Raw genomic sequence first — 12,321 nt, 5'->3', positions numbered from 1 at the left:
AACTGGAAAACTGTAGAGGATAAATATCATAGTAAGTATAATCGACATAGAGGAAGGTCTCATGAAGTATACCCAAAACGCTGTCGGTACCTAAAGGACACATTAAGTATACTGAAGACCCTGTCAGTACCTAGCGGAAGGGCTCATAAAGTATACCAAGACGCTGTCGGTACCTAAAGGACACATTAAGTATACTGAAGACCCTGTCAGTACCTAGCGGAAGGGCTCATAAAGTATACCAAGACGCTGTCGGTACATAGAGAAAGGGTAAATTGCATGAAACTCCATAGGCGACGACGTACAAATTACTTCCTTCAAAAAATATCATAAGGGTCAACATTGTCTTGAGGCTAAGCTAACATGTGGCCCCCATTATGTTCACGTGACGAAAAATCATTAATAACGTGATTACGACAAGAGTTAGGAATATCCGATACCATGTTTTGAAGTGAGCCAAACACGATTTATAACGAATTAGAACGAGGCCTTAATACGTGAATTTAAAAAAAAATCTCTAGTAGTTGTGGTACCGAGTAGAAGCTATGGAAACATTTTTATAAGTGGTGATAGCTGCCAAGGAGAAGCAGGAGAGAAAATAGAGGGAGATCTACGACGCAGACTACCCGTTAGCTGACAGCGGGTACTGGAGGTTTGCAGCCTAATACACTCATCTAGATGAATAAATACTTGATAGCGGTCTTAGCTCAGTGGACAGGATAGAATTAGGGTACAATTTAGTATTTTATATATTTAATAAAGGTCAAGCCCATATTCTTTCAGTAAATATAATGAATGGATGATCTATGTACAGATTACTCTCCTCGACCTAAAATTTGGTACTTCAAAGATATAAATAAATGTATAATAATCTTTGATATAAAAAGATAACCATTGCATGTCCAGTATAAATTACTTTAGTTTTTTATTTATTGCTTTATACTCGTAGAAAACGGTAATAAACCTCTCTTGTGCAGTCTTGTACTTATGCAAACAATTTTAAAGAATTTCCAGCATGCTGAGACAACTGACTTAGTAGATAAAACCTTTGCAAGAAAGATTCGCAATATATTACACAGCCCTATTAATACCATTTTAAAACGTGTTACCTAATATATATATATATATATATATATATATATATATATATATATATATATATATATATATATTAATTTTTAAAGACTAATATACGTTTATACAGAATCCCTACGAATAATCCGACAAACTTATCAGGTGCATTCCTCTCCAAATAACGAAAAAGGTTCATATCAACTGTATTGAAAACCTTAATATTGAAAACCAATGCAAATGTTACGTGAGTAGGTGTCTTATGTTCGGAAATCATCTTTCATATTCACGTGTAGCTGCACGACTATTTCCATTAGGAAAACCGTAGACAAAAACAATATAAGCGTACTCTTGATCTGAATATATAAATGGCATCTAGTCTTTAACGACGTCTTTAAACACGAATAATGTACAGTTAATACACATACACTGCACAAACCAGAGTTGATAGACGAGTTACTGCAACAGATGACTGGTTGGACAGCTGTACAATAATAACTTGTATTCAGTTATATTGTTGCACAACTGTTGCCAACTCTCGATATTCAATAAACTAAAAGCATTTTAATTCACGCTGTATTTTTAAAATGTTATTTCTCAACCTACAATGTATTATACTTTAAATTCCTTGTAACTATTTACTTGAATGAACAAAAATATCATTAAATGTATTGTTTTGGCAAAGAACGTTTATATTTAATAAACATGTATTTCATTTTCTTTCATATATTATTTATTTAATAATACATTTTTTAAACTTTTTATTTGTTTATTATTAGCCTATTTTACATTATTCTATTCGGAATAAAATTCTCTAACAGTTTTGGTTAAAAATTGTGCGTGTTTATTTCCCATTTAATGAAATGAATGTACTTAAATCGAAACAAAGCATATTTTTCGAGACCGAATTGTGCATATCTTGTCTGATATCTCACAAATAGGTAGTCTTATAGGTCTGGGGACGTACTTTATTGAATTTTCAGTTCATTTTACATACAATCCCATAACTTTTTACATTATTTTGATGGGGGGAAACCATCTGAGAAGTTTGTGGATTACTTGTGAGATACCCTATATTAAAAATGGAATATAATATTGTTAATGTAGCACAGGTGTTCGTATGGGTATAATACACTGTCATAAAATCAATCTTTCAAAAGTTAAAAAATACAAATAGATTTGTTTGATCTAGGAATCAGACATCTGAATTTATATCAGAACCTTCAAAGTTATAATTGCTAATGTCCAACAGATTATTTGAGAATCGAATGGTTAAAGGCCGTAACATTTCTACTCTGGCTGAACTGTAACATGTTTCGTATACTGCAGCAATCTTTTTCATAAATAAGCGTAATTACTAATAAAAAGATATTATGACTAATAGCCGGTATAGGATTGCAAAAGAAATAGTTATTTCCTTACAAATAATATCAATTACTGACGACGAGAGTGAGAAATAAATAACGTTTCGTGTTAGATTCTTTTCCCAGATAAGCTCCATTGAGTTCGTATTATGGGCATTGGATTTCCAAAGGCTGAAAAGTGTCTAGTAATTTTCCTTCACAGAAATAAGCTCGATTCTTCAATAGCACAGGAGGTCATATGATCATCTGATCATATGGACTGCCTTTCTCAGAAATAAGCTAAATTACTGACGTGGAGGTTTTATGAGCTTTGGACAGAAAAAGATTGAAACGTTTCGAGTAATTCTCCTTCTTAAAAATAAGCTGAATTATAGATAACATGATGTGCTGAGATAGGAGTGAAATATTCAATGAAGTTGTAAACAATGGTATTATATCCATGGCATCGTTAGTTTGGCCATTATGTACCACTGTTAAGGAATATAAATGCTGTATTAGTCTGGTTGGAGAGACATGGAAGCATGTACCTTTTCTTGGCTCAAATAATTTTATTTATTTCAGTTTCTAATAGTTTATTCAGTTACTTATTCATTTATATGTAATACAGGTAGTATAGACAGTATTGTGTGATTTAATCTCTATGATTATATCTAAGCTGGGCAAAGTTTGTTCAACAACAAAACCCATTGTGCTGGTGGCAACAATCACTTCGCTGGTTGAGTGATTTGGCAAAGTACGTGGGGATAAAAGTGCATCTCTCACATATTGGCGACCACTACAGAATGTATTTCCCTGAACAGATTAGAGTCGTTATTGTACGTGATGTTGACGTACAGTAAGTTTTCATATAGTTAACGCCTCTGTGTGTTATCTTTCTACTTGTAATAAATCATATAATCATCGGAATCACTCATTAAACTGTATAATGACAATGTAGAAGTACGCCAGGACCACGTGTGATGTAAAAATAATAATTTTAATCAGTTTGCTTAAAAATTTAAATATTCTGTGATTTTCCCGTTGCCATCTTGGTTACCCATACGACTAATGTAAAATAAAGCTTAGCTGAATAGCATGGAATAAAGTGCACCACCATCAAAACTGATGCTACCTGTATAGAAATAAAATGTCAAGTATATAATTCAGTTCGTTCTCTCAATATACAGCGGACAGACAGACAGAAATTAACTTTTCCTATGTTGCCTGCATAGAAATTAAACTTCGTGCAAAATTTCTCGCTTCTTGTCGTTTTACAATATCAGCTTAAAATGTGTGACACAATTGAAATCTCACTAGTTTGAATTGCTGTCGGAAATACCCTTTTTGTTGGCTAAAACTAATAAACCAATTGAGATTTAGCACCAACTCTGTGAAGTTTATGGGAACGATGTGATTACTGAAGGTGAAGTGCGTCATTGGTGCATTAGGTGTAAAAATAGCCGAACTAATGTGCATGATGACGAACAAAGTGGACGGCCAAGCATTGTGACCGATGAAATTGTCTCTAGAGTCGATTAGTAGATTAAAGAAGACGACCGATTGATAATAACAGAACTGTCATTTAGTTTCCCTCGGATTTTAAGGAGCTACACGAAATTGTTTAGCATTAGTTGGGTTACTATAAATTTTGTGCAAGATGAGAACCGAAAATCATAACAGAAACCCATGAAAATCAACGTATGCCTGCTTTATTGGCTTTTTTGAACTTAAAAAAAGATGGTGGCTCGCTTCTCGATCGAATCATTACAGGAGGCGAGACTTGGTGACATGTGAACTGCGAAGCAGTGCTTTCATGACGACCTGGAACTGCTGGAGGGTGTGAGTACCTGGTTAAAGATGTCAGGCGACAAACTTTATAACGCTGGAATTTCAAAACTAGTACACCACTATGATAGGTGCCTACATTTGTATTGTGACTATGTTAAAAAATATTATTTTCAGGTAATTTTGAAATACATATAATAAAATGTTGTTCTTGTACTTGGTTCTTTTGTTTGTATCCAAACGTAATTTACTTTCTGCATAGCCCTCGGTGTATAATACTTTAGGGAGAACTTAAACTGTACTGAACATTTAAATAAAAATCAACTGTAGTCGTTTTGAAGTTGGCGACTTCGATAAATATATATCAAAGTTTGGTTACATGACTATATTTGGAACATTGTTTTCATTGTAATATAGTGTCAGTAAAAATATTCACACTTGGAAAATCAGTGCTGAAGGTATGCACTGAATGGTCTACTTAGATTCTAAAAGTCCGAAACAAATTGGTGAACCAGATTAAACCAAGAAACCTCACTCTGTTTAAGAACTCTTTAGGGCCATTCTTCTCCCACGTGCCCTCAATAACAAACTAAGCACATTCGTAATACAAAGCGGCTTTCCTCTTCTTTATCTTAAGGCGGATCAGATTTAAAGGATTCATTTCTGTTGTTGTGATTAGGATCAGATTACACTGTTCTTCGTTTATAAAACATTTTTAATGTTTGCAGATTTACATCAACTCTCATATATATATATATATATATATATATATATATATATATATATATATATGACTAGATTTAAATTTATACACTCAGCTCAAATTTATTTGAACATTAACTTATTATGTAAAAGTGTTTTGTAATTATATATATATATATATATATATATATAAAGCCCTCACCCACTTATTCATCACTCATAACTAGTTCTCCAACTTCCCTATATCTCACAGTTAAATTTGTACATGTGTGTCTCATGAATTAAGAAAAAATTGATTTCACTACGATCAAACACCCAAGAAAACAGGGGTTGCAACCCCTAGGCAACTGTATTCTGTGTCTCAACTTCTCGATGTTATAGAACGATGAAATTTAACACACACTTATTTTATGCTCTCAACTGACAACTGAAAGAATTGTCATGATCAACCACCTATGGGGTTGAAATGGGCTTGCAATCCCAAGAAGAACTATATTTTTGCTTTTAAAAACTCCAATGTCTTAGAAAAATGAAATATGTCACGCACACATTCCTCAATCTTGTGAAATTTCTCATTAATCCTCAGGGATTTTAAATAGGATCACAAGCCCTAAAACTATATTTATTTTTATCCTCTCCATGACTTGTTTTCCACAATTTCAAGAACTCTTCATATTTTTTCCTTTTATATATACACACACACACACACACACACACACACACACACACACACACACACACACACACACACACACACACACACACACACACACACAGAGAGAGAGAGACACACAAACACAGAAAAAAGAATGAGATTGTTTATCTGTCTATATTTTTAATTTTATAGCAGAAAAATAAAGTGTGTCTAACTGGGAACAAATCTCAGACGTATTTCCAATTTTTTATTGTACTAAGGTCCATATTTGACATTCGATTCATTTTGGATAGATTAATATTTTAATTTTTTTTAAGTTTTTTGTAATTATATTCAAATTTAAATACATACTAGTAAAAAATTGTAAATCTATTTCTTACTGTAGTGAGCTGCCAGCTCCCACGCAGCCACCTAAAACCGAAAAACATGTTTTTGTTTCTTTGAAACTTGAAAAATTTTGCTTATTTTGATCAAACAAAGCTCTAAATAAAATTTCGCTAAATTTTAAGTTCTTCAAATACTTACAAACACCATATATATACCAGCAACAGTAAATATGTCCTCGTATGTTCTCAACCCAAGGCGAGTATGTTAAGCCTGTGACTACATTCGGACTTTTATCCAAAATCGGAATGGATTATTAATTGAACGTAATCCTTTTTACAGTGAAACCATTGAAATAGATCAACAAAATATAATATATAGCATCCAGAATAAAATTCATGCTCACATAAAAGTTGCATCTAACATGTGTTCAAAATTGAAGAATAGCATACTTGAGGCACAACATGAAGACATAAAATCAGCTGCTACTGCTGAAAGTAGTCTATTGATGATAAAAAAGCAGTGCTGCCAATTTATAAGGTGCTATTGGGACCATCTGGGTGCTTATTTTGGATATGGCCTGAAATATATTCTCTTGGGTATTTGTTAAAGTTAATGTACTGAAATGGGTCATATTCCCTGAAGATGTTACACTCTTTTACACCCTTACAACCATAGGAGTTGCAACTCAATTTCATCTATATTTTTTGTTACAACTTCCCAATGTCCTACTAAGATAGAATTTTGACACACGTTCCTCATCACCTACATAGAAAAACAAAATCATTTTTATGAAGAACAACCACCAATAGGAGTGTAAATGGGATTTTTGTTTTAAATATGTGTATTATGCTCTCTACAAACTGATATATCTCGAATTATCTTAAATCGGAAGTAGATTGTAATGGCTGGAAGTACTCATTTTGTGACCTAAGTAGATTTCTTAGACCAACATAATATGTAATTAAGGAAAAAACGCTAACGCTTCTACTGATGTATAACAGACTGGAAGTAGGTTAAAATCACCGGAAGTAGATGTTTTTGACTGCCGTAGATTCTTCAGACCAACATGTATAATACTTTTTTGATCAGGACAACAATGCAAACGCTAGAAGAGCTCTGGGAATAACTTAGACTGAGAGAATAATACAAGAGCCGGAAGTAGACAATTTCTGACTAAAGCAAGCATCTCGGGCCGAGTATGTATATACAGCGTGTATCAAAATGAATGACCTGATTTTAAAACTCAATATCTATTGCTAAAAATTAACTACAAAAATAATATTTATTGCAAAATACTCACAAAATCTTAAAGTTTTAGGTTCATTTTCCAAAAGGATGGAGCTCCGCCTCACTGGCACAACAATGTTCGGCAGCTTCTCAACAACACTCTGCCCAATCGCTGGATAGGGCGAACGGGACCTCGAGACAATGCCCTTCATTCTTGGCCTCCAAGATAACCAGATTTGACCCCATGCGACTTTTTCTTGTGGGGATATGTGAAGGAAAAAGTGTTTGTTCCCTCTCTAACTCATGACATCGAAGAACTAAAGAACAGAATAACTGTCGCAATAAGGTCTGTGAACGCAGATACGTTGTGTAAGGTTTATGAGGAATTTAGCTATCGTCTGGATGTTGTTCGTGCTGCTGCTGGTGGACATATAGAACATTTGTAATAATATACCTAAAACTTTAAGATTTTGTGAGTATTTTGCAATAAATATTATTTTTGTAGTACATTTTTAGCAATAGATATTGAGTTTTAAAATCAGGTCATTCATTTTGATACACACTGTATTTTCATTATCATGGAAACAAGGAAAATGATACTATGTCGTATGTAATATAACTCATCCAAACGGTTCTTTACTCGCTCAACATGAAATAAGAGGCATTAACAGTTTTGTTTATCTATCGAACCTCTTAGCAATGAACACTGATATGATCCATACAATAAACATGACTAATATCGATTCAAAATTATTATAAGGGTCCTTAAGGGGGATATAATAAGGAATCTTGGCATCCTCCAAGATTACTTTGGACTTGGTATCCCAAGTCTGAAACTGATCATGAGATTGGAATATTTTCCAGTGACACTCAATAACTTTCAGGAGGGTTTATTCTGCCATTACAAAATATTTGCTGTACCTGCTATTCAATAGGAAATTGCGTGCAAAGCTGCGGGTAACTGCCATTTCTTCAATAACCCGTTTTCAAGCGAAGTTCCACTGAACCATCTTACTGGTCATATATTTGTACAAGCAAAGTCGACAGAGTAGATCACAGCCGTGAGGTTCTCAAACATGCAACGTTTCAACAGGCACGTATATAATATAAACAAGTATAACAGATTCTCAACTTAAATTACATTAATCAAACATTATTTTACTATATGAAATACCCAATACTGTCAATCAATCAACAAAATTATTTTCTGAACATTAGTGCAGTGTTTGACTTTAATAAAGGGAACAAAACTGTGAGCACGACAAATGTTTAAACATTCTAACCACGCCATCCGGTTGAGGAAGTTTTAAAGTATTCCCAAGATGTTTCATCACTGCTTACCCAAACTTGTAGCCCTTAGTTCCTGCTTTTCCACAAGGTTATCAAATATTTCTCGGTGGTAAATCCGGAGAACTCGGTGGATTTTTAGATGTGGAACCAAATCTTATTTTACATAAGCCTTTGACATTTGCGAAGGAAATACTAGAACACATATGAATATCAGGACAGGTAACTAAGAGTCTGAGTGATTCGTCTTTATGTCTTCCGTAAGAGCCGATTATACCGGTACGAGTCTTTCGACTCGATATGGCTGTCCATCGAACAGCTTTGTTCAACAGCTCTTAAACAGTTTCTGTCTGTAAGTTACGAAACTCCTTTCCTAACAACATGGAAAGTACTTGAACCCGCGCTTTGATGTGAGGATTGGTTTGTGCGTGGTGGGCGAGCGGTAGCGGTGTTGCTTTGGCGGTGTCGAGACGTTGAGCGTGAATACGGAAAATATGTCAAATATAATACAGATTTGCAAGTATTGTATTTTATTCTGTTACTTTTTCAGTATAGTTTCAGTTTTTAATTTGAGGTATTCGAAATTTAAAAAATGTATTTATGTTTCATGTAAATATAATATTATACTTTTGGCAACTGTTGTTGTTGACTGTGAACCTGACAAACGCATACTACTTGGCGAATTAAAACAACAGGCGCTTTCCTCCAGTGATAAGGGATCTGCGGGCCGAACCAACCGGTCTGTTCAAACGACTGATTACTACCTGGCTGCGGATGGTCGGCTCTGATAACGCTGAGTCTCTCCTTACTCCCACTTACCGTTCGTTATTAACTACATTTTAATATAAGTACTTTCAGTTGCTCTGCCGTCGTTTCAGCAAAGGTAACATGCTCAACCGCTTGCTAAGATATTTTTTTCGTAACTATTATTTCATTTTGTATGACGATGAGTGAGCTGAATTGTGCTTACTGTATGGATATATTTAAAAAAATAAAGTCTGTTCTATTAAGATCGTTTTACTTAAGAGCTCGCTAGTATGCTTGAAATTTTAATTATTGTATATTTGAATATAAAAAGTAATTTGATTTCATTTGATTTTTATTTGATTTATTTTGAGTTTGGGTAATAGAGAGGACTCATTAGTCCTAACTTCGCCTCTGAAAGTAATGGCTACACCATTCATTCATTCATTCAGTATCAAACACAAAAGTTTTTGTCTCACCAGTCACAAGATTCACGTACCTTTTCGTTGTAATTGAAAGATTGTGTGTTATGAAACTTCTGAAAGATCAAAGGCATTTGACCATCTGAATTATGAAAATCTCTAGAATACAACATTTCTTGTATAATCTAAGGTCTGGGAGTCTGCGGCGTATATTGAATTGCTAAACCTAGACATTAAACCCTTTTTTTCTAGGACTGTTCATGTATAAATTAATGCAGTATATTCTTGATCACTATGCTTTGGAAAACGAGCTATTAATATACTGTATGTATACAGTTTTATATGAATCTCTAGAATCTCTATGATTTGGATTTAAGCTAATCGCTGGTCCTTGACAGTTACTGGAATTTGGTGGTACTAACCTTAAAAAAGTCCTAATTTCTATGATGTACGAGGTGGGCACTTCTGGTTTTTTAATCTTTAACGAAAGATGCAATAAGTAAGTCAAATGCTAAAGGATTTTTTTAATATTCAAGATTTGATTTATTGTTGTAAACGTTTTTATTTTTATTTCTGTGCAATGGTTAATTTGGGATATATTCACCAATAGTTAATCAGCGGCATCGTATTGCACATAGATATAATCTGACAGAATAAGGCACTTAATGATATTTCTTTCCTGATGCGGAGGACGTTAATTGATGTCTAAATTTGGTATGGTAAGTATTACAATAAAATTTAATTATCATATATATATATATATATATATATATATATATATATATATATATATATATATATATATATATATATAATATATTGTGAATAGAATTGTATATAGAGAGGTTCACACATCGATAATCCTGGCAACAACCAAGACTGTTGATGGTACAAATGTGAATAAATTTCAGAGATTGATTCGTAATAATTTGTAATAAGGTCTCATTGTAAAGTGTGATGACTTCTGTGAAACATGTATATTGAAAATACTGTATATTCAAGGCCATTAGGTTTACCATTATAGATTCTAGCATATACCTATATTATAACGTTCGTCTTTTACTTAAAGGCCGTTATTGTAAACCGTCTTCAACATTGAAAATTATTTTAACTAGGCAATAATTATTATACATTTAAGATAGAATCTCCATAAGTTGGCTGGTTCTAATCTATTAACTTTGTACGTTCTTTTTACTGTCCAAAAATTAAAGCCGGACTACACCATATTAATTATTAAACTAATATTTTGCATTAAAAGTAATTACAAGACGTTGTAATATTGTTAGCTCTGTAACTAAGCTGCAAAATACATTAAATTTATTTAAGTATGATTACATACATAAATTTATCGTGAAATATAACAAAATAGTCGTTAAATGTAAAACAAATAAGTGAGATATTATTCGAGAAAAACAATATTTATATTCAGAATGGAAACCGACGCTCTGAACTTGTTTACCTATAGCTTTGTATTTTTATTTCAATTCTATATTGATCCAAGCACGAGGAAACTACTAGTGATACCTGGCGGCTATCTCTGGAACTGTTCGCCGCATTCAACATTCAACTCTGTTAGTACATTCAACATTCGCTTGGCAGCAGCACATTCTCACTACGTGTTAACAGATAGTTGCTCATTTTTTAAACAAAATTTGTCTTTTCTGAATATTTATGACGTAGATTATAAATTATTATAGTACAAAAATGTAATCTTACTCATTGCTAACTCCTTCAGTCATTTGGAAGATACGAGTATTTATAATAAAATTATTTATAGCTAACGCTTTATATTAAGCTAATATATAATTATATAAAAAGCCATCCAATTATTGAAGTCGAGATTATAGTTAAATCTGATAGAATAGTCCAGAAACAAAGAAGGGGTTTTGTGGGGATATGGGGATTAGAACCCGCTATTCGATCTCATTTTTGGCACTAAAATATAACTATTGTACAAAAAATGTTGTAGGAGAATTATTCCTCACTATAGCAGTTAAACCTAATTCTGCTACCTAATTTATACTTGCTATAGCTCTTAACATGAAATTGTTGTTGGAACTGTTTGCATGTCCGTATATGAAACTCCTCTTTAAGAAAACATGGTTACGCTACTTAATTTACCCTATTAAAATTCAAAATTTATGCAATTCCTGATGTACTTCCTGGAAGACCTAGTCGGTTTTTCAACTGTAGGCCTGAGTCTGAGATGCGTATTGCGTAATAAGCCCTTACGTGATTGGCAGTAGGGTGCTTACTTGAAGAGAAGAACATATAGATACATGCTTGCTTCCAAGTATTTGCCTTTTGAGAAATTAACTCCTGAAAGGTTCGAAATGCATAAAAATTTCTCAAGTTTTGATTGTTTTCTTTATACAATTTCACTTCATGTTACAATAACCGTCTCCCGTCGTGGTTTCGCTCGCACAATTTTAAATTTGGGAATTCATTTGTAGACTTGCTGATTTTTGTCTATTTTAATCCATTTTAGGTAGATTTATAATCTTTATATTAAAATGTATAAATGTTTTGTTATTGGATGGATTTGAGCTAAAACTGACATGAACAAAAATAATAAACAAGGATAACTTGGGAGCTATAGAGGCAGAGGCAACAGACCAACCGTTTTATACGACTACTGTACACACCTTAGGTTTTGGTTGTCTACAACCAAAATTTGTATTTATTTGCTAAAAGTAAGTATACAGTAGTATTTCCCAGTTCGTTGTTAGCGCTATTCTGACCAAAATGGACCAGAGCCCTA

The sequence above is a fragment of the Homalodisca vitripennis genome, chromosome 4 (genome assembly GCF_021130785.1).
Source record: "Homalodisca vitripennis isolate AUS2020 chromosome 4, UT_GWSS_2.1, whole genome shotgun sequence".
In the NCBI taxonomy this organism is placed as follows: domain Eukaryota; kingdom Metazoa; phylum Arthropoda; class Insecta; order Hemiptera; family Cicadellidae; genus Homalodisca; species Homalodisca vitripennis.
The sequence above is the reverse complement of the archived record's forward strand: the minus strand, read 5'-3'. Positions refer to the sequence as shown.